This window comes from Callithrix jacchus, chromosome 17 (assembly GCF_049354715.1).
Source record: "Callithrix jacchus isolate 240 chromosome 17, calJac240_pri, whole genome shotgun sequence".
Lineage (NCBI taxonomy): Eukaryota > Metazoa > Chordata > Mammalia > Primates > Cebidae > Callithrix > Callithrix jacchus.
Window position 1 is genome coordinate 30,910,196 of NC_133518.1, and position 15,123 is coordinate 30,925,318.

At 39.7% G+C, this 15,123-nt stretch overlaps 1 long non-coding RNA gene across 5 annotated transcripts in view; it reads right to left on the bottom strand.

Annotated features, from left to right (window-relative positions):
- LOC108588780 (uncharacterized) overlaps positions 1 to 15,123 on the bottom strand; it is a 428,081-nt gene that overhangs the window by 234,872 nt on the left and 178,086 nt on the right. For 4 of the 5 annotated variants that reach the window (XR_013528527.1, XR_013528526.1, XR_013528528.1 and 1 more), the window contains exon 4: positions 4,942 to 5,079. This is a non-coding gene — a long non-coding RNA (uncharacterized LOC108588780). Of the gene's footprint in view, positions 1 to 1,052; positions 5,080 to 15,123 lie in introns of those variants that run through there. The other variant, XR_013528524.1, reaches the window with a different exon arrangement.

Below are 15,123 nucleotides of genomic sequence, written 5' to 3' on the forward strand. Positions count from 1 at the left end.
GCCATCCATCTCCTTTCAAGAACCACTTAGAAATGTCAGTTCAAAGACTATCCTAACAACGAAGACTCTACCCACATCCCAAGATATTTTAAGGGGAGGACTAAGAGAAAGAAGGCTACCCTTTTGGGTGCTTCAGGGTTTTTAAAAAGAGACTATTCCCATCACCACACACCTACCCTCTCCACAGCGGTAGGAATGAAGAGTGGCTTCTTTTCCCCAAAGCAAAGGAAGAGGACTCCAGGAGCATCAATACTAATATAACTTAAAGTATAAAGTACAATTTTGGCTTGGCATGGTGGCTCATGCCTGTAATCTCTAACTTTGGAAGGCCAACACCAGCAGATCACCTGAGGTCAGGAGTTCAAGACCACTCTGGCCAACATGGTGAAACCCTGTCTCAACTGAACATACAAAAATTAGCCGGGCACGGTGACTCACATCGGTAATCCCAGCTACTCGGGAGGCTGAGGCAGGAGAATCACTTGAACCAGGGAGGCGGAGATTGCAGTGAGCTGAGATTGTACCACTGCACTCCAGCCTGGGCAACAAAGTGAGACTCCACCTCAAAAAAAAAAAAATATATATATATAGATAGATAGATAGATAGATAGATAGATATAAAACATACAATTTTATTTTCCTAATTTAGGCTCTTCTATAAAAAACACCTGAGAGAAGAGCTCAAATGCAAAATTAATTTATTTGGGAGGCACAAGAAATATTAGTAAGGGAGAGGAGAAATGATAAAGGGAAGGGTGGGCAACTGGAGGTTAATGTCTTTGGAGAAATTCAGAGTCAGTGTAAACCACAAATCTGAGAGTGTTCCCTAATATGCAAGGGAGCTGGAGCATGTATACATCAACTCCAGTGAGTAATATGTTGAAGACTGCCTACGGAGAAGGGTGTTAGTATGCCAGCACTCCAAGCCTACTTCTGGTAACATAGTGATGACAAACTGGACTATGCTAGCAAGAGAGAAGGCTCTCAGACAAAGACATACAGGTGCTGAAAGTTACAAGATGGGCTTGGTGGCAAAGACAAGGATATCAATGGAGCACTAAAAGCATCTGCTATATTTATTATCATTTTGCCAGTAAATGGTAGCTGTACATCATACTTTATATTGCATATTATCTACTGCATGTAGAACATCAGTTTAAGTACAAGGTTAACACATCAAACACAGTGTGATTCTGGATAATCCCTTTTGGTCTCAGTTACAATGTACATATTATTAATTTTTAAAATTGCCTCACCAGATATTTTCAAGAGAGAGAAGAGAAAGACTACATGGTGTGAAGCATGTAGGGTGGCAGATTGACTGGAGTCCCACTAAGGGTGTTATCCAGTAACTGAGCAGGAGTTTAATTTTTCTATATTCCAGAAGTGCTTAAACTGTACAAATTTAAAACTTTTAATTCTCAATATCTGTTGACTTATTTTTATTTGACTTCCTCTTTCATATGGAACGACATTTCAATGTGAGAGGAAACTGCTTCGTATATTCATGAATTTTTCAAAGATTCACAGCCAGTGACAGTTTGACCTAACATTCAGTCCTCTTCTCAACTCAGTGTTCTTTCCATTTATGAAACTCCTGAGTTCCTCCTCAAGTTCCTTGACTTTCAGTTCTTAAAATTATCCAGAGCCCATGGATATCAGCACAATACTAACACCAATGTATTGCTATTGCTTTGAAGACAATGTTTATTTTCTTGTCAAACTGATGTTCATTTGATGATATCTCTACAGAAACAAGAACGCATACAATGTCAGACACACACGAATAAAGTGGAGGATCTATATTTTTAAAGTGCATGGTCTTCAAAACATTCAGTACCAAAAAGATACATTACATTTTTAGAATAGGCTTTAGAGTTTTCTATGGTAATATAAAGGGTAGTAAGTTCTTTTTATTTCCTGTGCTCTCAGATATCCCAATAATGGGAAAACATGTTGTAATGAAACTAGTGGAAAAATACTGCCTGTACTGAGAGCCATACAATAAGAATGATTGCATTAGGTAGGCTTCATCTAATAAAATATATTGCTATATTCCTGAAAGGGGGAATTTGGAGATGTGGAAAATGGGAGAAAGGCCCAGAGCACAATATAGTGAATAAAAGTTTTCCCTATTAGAAGGAGTATTATTTTTCTCCTTTTGTAGAGAGCTGGCACACATATTTTTAAATGAATGGTTACTGTAATTGGTTTTTGACATTTTGGAGTTTCTCACCTTAGAAGTACCAATGGTTCACACTGGTTTTCTGCTTATAAACATATATTTCATTTGGTCCTCCATTTAGACTAATACAATGATGATTAAATGGTTGTTTAGTAAGTGTATTAGTCAAGTGGAGCTGCATAGCAGAATACCATAAACCAGGAGGCTTAGGCTTAAGCAACAGAAATTTATTTCACACAGTATTGAAGACTGAGAAGTTCAATATCAAGGTGCTGACTGATTCAGTTACCCAGTGAGGGCTTTCTCTTCCTAATTCCCAGTTGGATGCCTTCTCACTGTGTCCTCACATGGCACAGGGAGAGAGAGAGGGAGAGAGAGAAGGAGCAAGACAGAGAGAAAGAGACACACACACACATACACACACACACAGAGAAAGAGAGAGAGAGAGAGAGAGAGAGAGAGAGAGAGAGCCCTCTGTTCTCTTCTTTTTCTTATAAATACACTAATCCCATTACGGATATCCAACCTGTATTAGTCTGTTCACATGCTGATAATAAAGACATACCTGAGACTGGATAATTTATAAAGGAAAGAGGTTTAATGACTCAAAGTTCAGCATGGCTGGGGAGGCCTCAGGAAACTTATAATCATGGTGGAAGGGGAAGCAAACACATCCTTCTTCACATGGCAGCAGCAAGGAGAAGTGCAGTGTGAAGCGGGGCAAAGCCTCTTATAAAACCATCAGATCTCATGAGAACTTAGTATCATGAGAACTGCAGCATAGGGGGAACCACCCCCATGATTCAATTGCCTTCCACCAGGTCCCTCCCATAACAGCTGGTGATTATAGGGACTACTATTCAAGATGAGATTTGGGTGGGGAAGTTCTCCTGTATAACATCCTGTCATGTGTTTTCCAAGATGGTTTCATTCTCCTCATCACTTTCAGGTATACTAATCAATCATAGGTTTAGTCTTTTCACTAGTCCCATATTTCTTGGAGGCTTTGTTCATTCCTTTTCATTCTTTTTCTCTAATCTTGTCTTCATGCCTTATTTCAGTAAGTTGATCTTCAGTCTCTCATATCCCTTCTTCCACTTGATCGATTCAACTATTGATACTTGTGTATGCAACATGAATGCTGTATTTTTCAGCTTCATCAGATCATATATGTTCCTCTCCAAACTAGTTATTCTAGTAAGAAGTTTTTGTAACGTTTTATCAAGGTTCTTATCTTCTTTGCGTTGGGTTAGAACATGCTCCTTTAGCTCAGCAGAGTCTGGTATTACCTCCCTTCTGAAACCCACTTCTGTCCATTCATCAATCTCATTCTCTGTCCAGTTTTGTGCCCCTGCTGGAGAGGAGCTATGATGATTTGGAGAAGAGACATTCTGGTTTTGGGAATTTTTGGTATTTTTGTGCTGGTTTTTCCTCATCTTTGTGGATTTATCTACTTTTGATCTTTGAGGACAATGACCTTAGGATGGGGCTTTTGTGTGAGGGTCTTTTTCCTTGGTGGTGTTGTTTGTTGCTTTCTGATTGTTAGTTTTCCTTCTAATAGTCAGGTCTCCCTCTTCTGCAGGTCTGCTGCAGTTTGCTGGAAGTCCACTCCAGATTCTCTTCACCTGGGTATCACCAGTGCAATGTGGCAAAATGCAAATATTGCTGCCAACTTCTTCCTCTGGAAGCTTCATCCCAGAGGGGCACCAGCCTGATGCCAGCCAGCGCTATCTTGTATGAGGTGTCTGTCGACCCCTGTTGGGAGTTCTCTCCCAGTCAGGGGGCATGGAGGTCAGGGACCCACTTCAAGAGGCAGGCTGTCCCTTAGCAGAGCTTGAGCCCTGTGCTGGGAGAATCACCCTTGTCAGGATCAGCTGCTCTTTTCAGAGCTGGCAGGCAGGAAAGATTAAATCCACTTGAGCAGTACCCACAGTTGCCTCTTCCCCCAGGTGCTCCATCTCAGGGAGATGAAAGCTTTATCTGTAAGCCCCTGACTGAGGCAGCTGCCTTTCCTTCAGAGATGCCCTGCCCAGTGAGGAGGAATCTAGAGAAGCAGTCTGGACACAGCCATTTTGCCACACTGTGGTGAATTCTGCCCAGTCCAAACCTCCCAGCCTTCCTTAGCACTGTCAGGGGAAAACCAACTACTACTCAAGCCTCAGTAATGGCAGATGCCCCCCTCCCCACCAAGCTGGGTTGTCCCAGGTCAACCTCAGACTGATGAGCTGGCAGTGAGAATTTCAAGCCAGTAATTCTTAGCTTGCTGGACTCCATGGGAGCAGCATCTACTGAGCAAGACCTGGCCTGAGAATTTCAAGCCAGTGGTTCTTAGCTTGCTGGGCTCCATGGGAGCCGCATCTACTGAGCAGCATCTACTTGGCTCCCTGGCTTCAGCCCCCTTTCTAGGGGAGTGAATGGTTCTGTCTCACTTGGGTTCCAGGTGCCACTGGAGCACAAAAAAATCTCCTGCAGCTAGTTCAGTGTCTGCCCAAACAGCCTCCCAGTTTTGTGCTTGAAACCCAGACCCCTGGTAGATTATGCACATGAAAGAATCTTCTGATCTGCAAATTGCAAAAACCATGGGAAAAGCATAGTATCCAGGCCGGGTAGCACAGTTCCTCATGGCTTCCCTTGGCTGGGGGAAGTCCCCCAGGTCCTTGCACTTCTCAAGCGAAGCAACTCCCCACCCTGCTTCTGCTCACCCTCCATGGTTTTCACCCACTGCCTAAACAGTCCCAATGAGGTGAATTGAGTACCTCAGTTGAAAATGCAGAAATCATCTGCCTTCTAGTCTGGTTTTGTGGAGAGCTGCAGACCAGAGTTGTTTCTTTCAGCCATCTTGGCTCCTCCTCCCCAAGGCACACATGTTAATGTGTATAAATTCTTCTTAATATCTAGAAAGGAAATAAAAGAGTTTTTGAGAAGATTATTATCTTCTCAATAATTCTGATGTCTATCAGAGATTTTCTTTTAATATTAGAAAATAATTTGATCATCTATGTAAGAGTGGGACAGAAATAAGTGTTTCTATCTTTAAACATTGGAGATTTTTTTGGTGTGTGAGTGCTTTAGTTCAGAATAACCCCATAATCAAGCCTAAAAGGCAGCTCACCATTACATTTACAGAGTGTGAATTTACTACACAATGTGGTAAATCATTCATCCAACAAATATTGTCAGGAGAAATGAAAGACACAAAGGTGAATATTTTGTAGCCTTTGACTTATTGAAGATTGAACTCAAATGAGGAAAGCATTTAAGCAGCCAAGAATAATGCAAAATAAGTACAAATTAGGTTGTAGTGAGAACACATAAGAGAGACAATCAACTCAGATTTGGGGATTCAGGGAAGGCTAGCAGTTGGTCGTGAGAGACATGGAAGATCTATATATTCCAGACAAAGGCATTGAGACAAAGGAATGCACACCACTCCTGGGAAACCAAAACTAGTTTGCTGGGCTACAGAGTAGTGAGTAAGGACTATAAATGGTAACAAATGGGCTAGGCAGGTGGAGACCTTCCAAGTCATGTTAAAAAGCTGGAAATTTGTCTGAATATAATAATAGTTATTTAAGGGAGGTAAAGGAAGAAGATTTCATAACCTTATGCACATTTGAATGATCACTCTGGCTATGCCATAGATACTATTCTTAGAAAATGTAAAAATAATAGACAGGGAAATGCTGAAGGGTGTTCTAGCAACAATTCAGATGAAAAATAATTGGTGACCTCAACTAGAGTAGTGATGGTGGGTGTGGTGATAAATATATGTAGTTGAGAGATATTGACCAAGTAGATTTTGTAGGCCCTAGTGATTGGCTGGCTGCCAGTAAGAAGGAGAAGAAATATTCAAAACTTCTGGTCTGGGCAATTGGACAGGTACTATGCCACTTACTCCAGATTGGAAATTGAGAAAGAGGTACACTTTTGGTGTGTTAAGCCATTCCCTGTCAATAAAATTAGTGTTTAGATTATAACATTTACCATTGTTTTAAATTGTCTCATATAATGCATATTTATAGGTAATAAATTCAAGGCTTAAAAACATTAAATAAGTTGCCTAAGATGACACAGATCATAAATGGTAACACCAGGACTGGGATGAGATATTATATGTTGAACACTTTTGCTTATTGCACTCTGCCTCCCTCCCCTAGAAACTGCATTAACTCTTATGAGGCATATTATCTTTAATATCTTTAGTAGAAATATCACTGATTTCCTGAATGTATTCTCATGCCCTGAAAGGGATGATATTACCTTCCAAGCTATTCAATTTACTCATCCAGCAAGGCAATTTCAACCCCACAGAGCGTGCTATCTTCACTGGCATCTTTAGTTTTAAAAATAACAACCTTGAAATACCTTTTCTACTTTTCCCTTCAAAGTATTCCACAAGTAAGTTGGAAATATAGTTTGCTTAAAAAAAAAAAACTCATTCAGAAGTAGGTTCTCTTCAGATAATTAAATTATCTTATTATTGTGATAGTTGCATGACAAAAATACCATGAAGTCTATTTCTCTGACTATAGGTAAATCATTTACCATGGGCAGTTTTAATATATTCTGTTTTCTGCAGCAATTTTCCCTATATTACTGTCTCAGCACCAGAGAGGTTTTCTAAGATCAGTAACGAAAGAGTCTTTGCTCATATAAATTAAGTAAAATCTAATTTTCCCACATTTATAAAATAATAATAAGTAATGGATACAATTTTTTCAGTCATAGTTTTCTTTCACACATTTTTATTATAAGTCGGTATTGGCTAAAAATTATCTATATCAAAAATCTAGTAAAAGGGATTCTGGGAGGATGGTAGCAGCAACAAGCTTTGAATCCCTACATAAAAACAGATAGTAAAACTACACAGAATCAACCATGGCAACATTAGGGAACAGACTATCTTCAGGAATGTGAAAAACACAAGAAGGTGAAGACAGACTATACAGCCACAAAACTTGATGATATTAGCATTTGAGAAGGAAAAAAACAAAGCATCTGATGGACCTGAGAATAAGAAAATTCCAAAAGAGTCAAAAACTCATCATTGGAAAACACAGTGGACTGATTTGGAAATAACTTAAAATTTGGAGAGGTTTTGCTTCATGCAACATTGGATGAATACAAGGAGTCCATAAAGGGAGCTTAAAGGATTCATTAAAAGTCCGGCCACTATACCATGTGTACCCTTGCAATGGACTTGCCATGGCTTTCTCTTCAGAGACTGCTCATATTCAGTAGAAACTCCTGGGAGCAGAATAAAAATCAAGTAGGGTATGTGAAACAGAGATGAAGAAAATAGAGGCTCCAGATAAAGGTGGGGAAGGGGAAGAGAGTCAAGAAACCTGAGAAAGCAAGTCGCCATATTTTTTAACACTACACAAAAACAGGAAAAGAATGAGCGCTGTGAAAGTAGAAAACCTATCTGAGCAGGACTTCCTTCCAAAAAGCCAGGAAAACCAATTTCCCTTAAAAATGAACAAAGATTAAGTATTGAGGTTGAATCCCATATGAAGTTATTATAAGAAAAAAAAACAGAGTAAGAGAGAGAATAAGGATCAGGATAATATCCCTACAGATAATGCTCAATGCCTAAAATAGTATCCTATTTTACACAGAGCTAAAAGATATTAAGAAAACTGTAAAAGAACAGTGAAAGAAAAATATAAATCAGTATCAGAAAACCTCAGAGATAAAATGGCCATGCTCAAAAAGAAAAAAACACATATAAAATGAAGATTAAACCAGAGGGAACATAAAAGTCAGTAAACACTGAGATAATGAGAAAATCACTTATGAGAAACACATGCTGCAAAAAGGACAAAAAAATTTAAATCAAATAAACATGATGAAGATATTTAAAAATTTGAGAGAAAGTGGTAAATATTTAAGACAGGTTTTTAAAATATGTATAAATAAGTCTGAAGCAAAAAATAAAGACAACGGAATCAATACAAAGACTATAATTAAAAAAAAGACTTTCCTTAAATAAAATAAATTTGAATCTATATATTGAAAGAGCAATTTATAAACCTGAGATTATCAACTTAGAGAAACCAATACCAAATCATATTCTAATAAAACTACTAGATTTTAAGGAAAAAGAAAAAAATTGATCATCTAAGCAAAAGACACAAAAATAGCAAATGACTCATAGATATTACATTGTTAGCAGACTTTTCAAGAGTGACACTTTCTTTCACAACAAAATGGAGGATATTCTAGGAAAGAAAATGTGAACCATGGGTTTTAGATTTTAGATGAAAGACTGAAGTGAATATTGTTTCCATAAGCCCTTACTAAGGAATGTAGTAGAGAATGAACATCAGACAACAAAATGACTAAAGAGAATTAAACATCTAGAATATAGTTACTTTTAGAACTCAGACTAAATGAAGGTAAAAAAAAAAAAACTGCAGTATGCAATGGTATTAAGTTCAGGCAATGTAGATATAGTGTAACTCTAAAAATTGTGAAGCGTGAAAAGGGCATATGCAATATATATGTATATTTTGTATATTATATATACACATATATACATACATATGTGTGTGTGTGTGTGTATATATATATTTTTTTTTTAAGTGGAGTCTCCCTGTCATCCAGGCTGGCATGCAAAGGTGCAATCTAAGCTCACTGCAACCCCCGCCTCCTGGGTTCAAGAGATTCTCCTGCCTCAGCTTCCTGAATAGTTGGGATTACAGGCGCCCGCCACCATGCCCAACTAATTTTTGTATTTTTAGTAGAGATGGGTTTCACCATGTTGGTCAGGCTGGTCTCAAACTCCTGACCTCAGGTGATCTGCCCTCCTTGGCATCCCAACGTGCTGAGATTACCGCCATGAGCCACCACGCACAGCTGCAAATGGTATTTTAATTGTTCTTGTTTATTATGTTAGAGATGATAGTATAGCATTGTTATTTTAAGATAGATGTGTATATGATATAAGATAAAATAAATGGGCTATTGAAATTTTACTATCCCCTGTGATTTTGAGACTGATTATTTGTATAATATAAATGAAGTTATGTGGAAATCCTGTAGTCTTGAATTTGAATTGCAAATATCAGGATGAAGTCATGAGGTATTCTCTTTAACAACTATGTATGTATGTTTTCCGCCCACTAAGACATCCAGAAGTAGTGACCTACTCAGTAGCAATGAATATTCCTTGCACCCAGACTAGTCTTCAATTGTCATTCCCCAGTAAAAGAAACCAGAGCTTCTTAAAGAATCGGTCGATTCCAGGCTTGCGACCCAAAAGGCATATGATGAACTAGGAAATCTTGTCAAATTGTATAGTGAGCAATCTCTCACAAGTATCTAGGATCATGTTGAAAGGACTCAAGAGACCACTTGAAGATCACTGGCATTACCGCTCCTAACATCACAAGTGAGAGACGAGCAGATACTGCATGTCATCTGAAGAAACATGCCACCATCTAGAGTCTTGCCAAAGGGACTCAATTTGAATTTAATTGAGCCTCTGGTTCCAGGTACTAATTTGCAAAGGACAGAGGTCATTGGTGAAGTATGCCATGAAAATGCAGTCAGCCAAATCTAGACAGTGTCTTTCAGCAGATGTAAGGTTAGAGGGGTAGAGGGATGAAAGGGGAAACTGTGAATTAAGAGACTTAAAAAACATTTCAAATAAAATTTATAATGACAAGCCTAAACTATATTTTAAACTAGAGATTAACATCTCAGTGACAACACTATAAATAAAGCCAAGTTATTACTTTAGAGATAGTGGTAGCCTTTGGGGGGGCCACACACATGAAAGGACATCTGGGGATGCTGGCAAAGTTTCTTAACCTGCTGATGATTGTATGGGTGTTTACTTTAATAACTCAAAAAGTTATCTATTTATTTGTGAAGATTTTCTATATCTCTATTTTATTTTAAAATAATATGTTTTTAAATCCAGTTTAATACACAATTGATCTAAAAGAAAGGACCTATTTTATTATTGTAAATATTTAAAACACTTTCTTTTTTAAGATTTCTTTTTGAGTTCAGGGGTATATGTACAGGTGTGTTGTACAGGTAAATGTGTGCCATAGGGGTTACTGTGCATATTATTTCATCACCCAGGTAGTAAGCCCAGTACCCATTAGTTGTTTTTCCTGATCCTCTCCCTCCTCCTGCCCTCCACCCCTGATAGATCCTAGTGTGTGTTGTTCCCCTTTTTGTATCCCCATGTTCTCATGATTTAGCTCCTACTTAGTGAGAACATGCAGTATCTGGCTCTGTGTTTCCATACTTAGTTTGCTAAGGATAATGGCCTTGAGCTCCATCCATGTCCCTGCAAAGGACATAATCTCATTCTTTTTATGGCTGCATAATATTCCATGGTGCATATGTACTGCGTTTTCTTAATCCAATGTATAATTGATAGGCATTTAGATTGATTCCATGTCTTTGCTATTGTGAATAGTGCTGCAATGAACATATGCATGCATATGTCTTTAGAATAAAATGATTTATATTCCTTTGGGTATATATCTGGTAATGGGATTACTGAGTCAAATGGTATTTCTGCCTTTAGGTCTCTTAGGAATCACCACACTGCCTTCCACAATGGTTGAATAAATTTACACTCCCACCAATAGCGTGTAAGTCTTGCTTTTTCTCCGCAACTTCACCAGCATCTGTTATTTTTTGACTTTTTAATAATAACCATTCTGATTGGTGTGAGATGATATCTCATTGTGGTTTTAATTTACATTTCTCTAATGATCAGTGATGTTGAGGTTTTATTCATATGCTTATTGGCCTCATTTATGTCTTCTTTTGAGAAGTGTTTATTCATGTCCTTTGTCCACTTTTTAATGGGATTTTTAAAACATTTTTATAATGAGATAATGTTTCAAATGATCCACAGAGACCTCTGTGACTCTAGCTTTGAATTAATCAATTATCTGATATTTGAGAACTATTGTAAAGAGCAGTCACTGGTATTCCCCTGCTTCATGTTGTTATTCGCAGACCCTGGCATGCAGTAAATAGTCAATAATAATCATTGAAAGAATAATGGCTGCTTTTCAGATGTCATATTTGGCCTTGAATTTTAAATTACTAACTGTAGAAGATGGCGCTGTGAGAACAACCCAGGATCGGAGTTCTTGTTGTGTATGCGGAGAGGTGAGTCTGAGCTGCATTTCCAGACTGATCTTTGTTGCCCACGGAACGGGGAAATTCCCAAGTGAAGAGGAGATGCGGGACGCCAGGCAGATATTCCGCCTGGTGAAGCCGGCAGCCGGGGTGGTGGCGGCCGGCCCTACCCAGCACTCCCCACAGGGCGCACTTGTCCGGGTGCCCCGTTGAACCGGCAACCAGAGACGTGAGAGGGCTGGACTTGAGACTGAGCTAGACTTGGACAGTGGGCCAGCCCAGGGGATTGCAGGAACAGAGCATTAGGATTGGCCCAGTGGGACAAACAAAACCGCGATTTCAAACAAGCCCCGTGCAGATGGCCCAAGATGCTCTGAGGGGGAGGGGCGGCCACCATTACCGAGGCAACCCGCCCCAACTGAGATACACGCCCATTGCTGATGCAGCCAGCCATTGCAGAGGCAACCCGTCCCTACTGAGATACACGCCCACTGCTGACGCAGCCAGCTGTTGCCGAGGCAACACGCTACAACAGAGAGACTCCACCGCAGGGCGTGGCGGAGAACAGCAGAACAGCGGAGCCAGGGCGAGCCTCACAACAGCAGGGCGGAGCCTTGGCAGGCAAACAGTGGCTAGTCTGCATCCTAGCTGGGCAGGACCTCAACGGACATCCAAAAATAAAGCCCAAACCCCTCAACACAGAGCATTTGAAAAAAAAAAGGGTTTTTTTAATGAGCTCTGTTGCAGCAGAATCAAACATAGAAGCCTAACAGCCCTGAATGAACAACACAGCTCACAGCTCAGCAATTAAACCCCTATAAAGTACAAACTGTCTCCTCAAGCAGCTCCCTGACCCCTCTATATCCAAAAGACTGACATTAGGCAGGCACCATCCTGGGACAAAGATAGCAGAAAAAGAAACTGGTAGCATCCCTCGCTGTGCCACAGCTGCTAGAGGTGCACCCCAGACAAGCAGGGTCTGGAGCGGACCTCAGCAGTTGTACAGCGAAGGGGCTAGACTGGTAGAAGGAAAACCAAGCAACAGAAATACTTCATCATCAACATTCAGGGTGTCCACTCAGAGACCCAATCGAAAAGTCAGCAACTACGCAGACGACCAGCGAACAAATCCACAAAGATGGGAAGAAACCAGCGCAAAAAGGAGGAAAATACCCGAAACCAGAACACCTCGCCTCCTAGAAAGGACCAAAACTCCTCACCAGCAAGGGAACAAAGCTGGACGGAGAATGACTGCGACGAAATGATGGAATTAGACTTCAGAAGATGGATAATGAGAAACTTTAGTGAGCTAAAAGATCATGTATTAAATCAATGCAAAGAAACTAAGAACCTTGAAAAAAGATTTGAAAAAAGATTTGAGGAAATGATAACAAGAATGGATAACTTAGAGAGGAATATGAATGAATTAAAGGAGATGAGAAACACAATACGAGAACTTCACGAAGCATGCACAAGTTTCAATAGCCGAATTGACCAAGCAGAAGAAAGAATATCTGAAGTCGAAGACCAACTCAATGAAATAAAACGAGAAACCAAGATTAGAGAAAAAACCGCAAAAAGGAATGAACAAAGTCTCCAAGAAATGTAGGACTATGTGAAAAGACCTAACCTACGTTTGATAGGTGTACCAGAAGGGGACGAAGAGAATGAATCCCAGCTGGAAAATACTCTTCAGGACATCATCCAGGAAAATTTCCCCCACCTAGCAACACAGGCCAACACTCAATTGCAGGAAATTCAGAGAACACCACAAAGATATTCCGCAAGAAGAGCAACCCCAAGGCACATGATCGTCAGATTCAATAGGGTTGAAATAAAGGAGAGAATACTAAGGGCAGCCAGAGAGAAAGGTCGGGTCACCCACAAAGCAAAGCCCATCAGACTCACAGCAGATCTCTCGGCAGAAACACTACAAGCCAGAAGAGAGTGGGGGCCAATATTCAACATTCTTAAAGAAAAGAACTTTCAACCCAGAATTTCATATCCAGCCAAACTGAGCTTCAGAAGTGAAGGAAAAATAAAATCCTTTGCGAACAAGCAAGTACTGAGAGATTTTGTCACCACCAGGCCTGCTTTACAAGAGCTCCTAAAAGAGGCACTACACATAGAAAGGATCAACCAGTACCAGCCATTCCAAAATCACACTGAATGCTAAAGAGCATCAACATAATGAAGAATCTACAACAACTAACAGGCAAAACAGCCACTTAGCATCAAAATGGCAGTATCAAATTCACACATAACAATATTAACCCTAAATGTAAATGGACTAAATGCACCAATCAAAAGACACAGACTGGCAAATTGGATAAAAATCCAAAACCCATCAGTGTGCTGTATCCAGGAAACCCATCTCACATGCAAGGATACACAAAGGCTCAAAATAAAGGGATGGAGGAAGATTTACCAAGCAAATGGAAAGCAAAAAAAAGCAGGAGTTGCAATTCTCATCTCCGATAAAATAGACTTTAAAGCAACAAAGACCAAAAGAGACAAAGAAGGCCATTACATAATGCTAAAAGGATCGATACAACAAGAAGAGCTAACGATCCTAAACATATATGGACCCAATGCAGGAGCACCCAGATACATAAGGCAAGTTCTTAATGACTTACAAAAGGACTTAGACTCCCACACAATAATAGTGGGAGACTTTAACACCCCACTGACAATACTAGACAGATCTACCAGACAAAAAATCAACAAGGATATCCAGGGCTTGAACTCAGACCTGGAGCAAGCAAACCTGATAGACATTTACAGAACTCTCCACCCCAAATCCACAGAATACACATTCTTCTCAGCACCACATCACACCTACTCTAAAATTGACCACACAATTGGAAGTAAAGCACTGCTCAACAAATGCAAAACAACTGAAATCATAACAAACAGCCTCTCAGACCATAGCGCAATCAAGTTAGAACTCAGAATTCAGAAACAGACCCAGAACCGCACAGTTTCATGGAAACTGAACAACTGGCTCTTGAATGTTGACTGGGTAAACAACGAAATGAAGGCAGAAATAAAGAAGTTCTTCGAAACCAATGAGAACGAAGACACAACGTGCCAGAACCTCTGGGACACATTTAAAGCAGTCTCTAGAGGAAAGTATATAGCAATAAGTGCCCATATGAGGAGAATGGAGAGATCCAAAATTGACACCCTATCATCAAAATTGAAAGAGCTAGAGGACCAAGATCAAAAAAACTCAAAACCCAGCAGAAGACAAGAAATTACTAAGATCAGAGCTGAGCTGAAGGAGATTGAGACACGAAAAACCCTTCAAAAAATCAATAAATCGAAGAGCTGGTTTTTTGAAAAGATCAACAAAATAGACAGACCAATAGCCAGATTGATTAAAAAGAAAAGAGAGAACAACCAAATAGATGCAATAAAAAAATGATAAAGGGGAAATCACCACAGATTCCACAGAAATTCAAACCATCATCAGAGAATATTACAAACAACTCTATGCGCATAAACTAGTAAACCTGGAAGAAATGGACAAATTCCTGGATTCCTGTGTCCTCCCAAGCCTAAATCAGGAGGAAGCTGAAACTATGAATAGACCAATAACAAGGTCTGAAGTTGAGGCAGCAATTAAGAGCCTACCACACAAAAAAAGCCCAGGTCCAGACGGGTTCACAGCCGAATTCTACCAGACACACAAGGAAGAGCTGGCACCATTTCTTCTAAAACTATTTCAAACAATCCAAAAAGAGGGAATCCTTCCCAAATCATTTTATGAGACCAACATCATTCTAATACCAAAACCCGGCAGAGACCCAACAAGAAAAGAA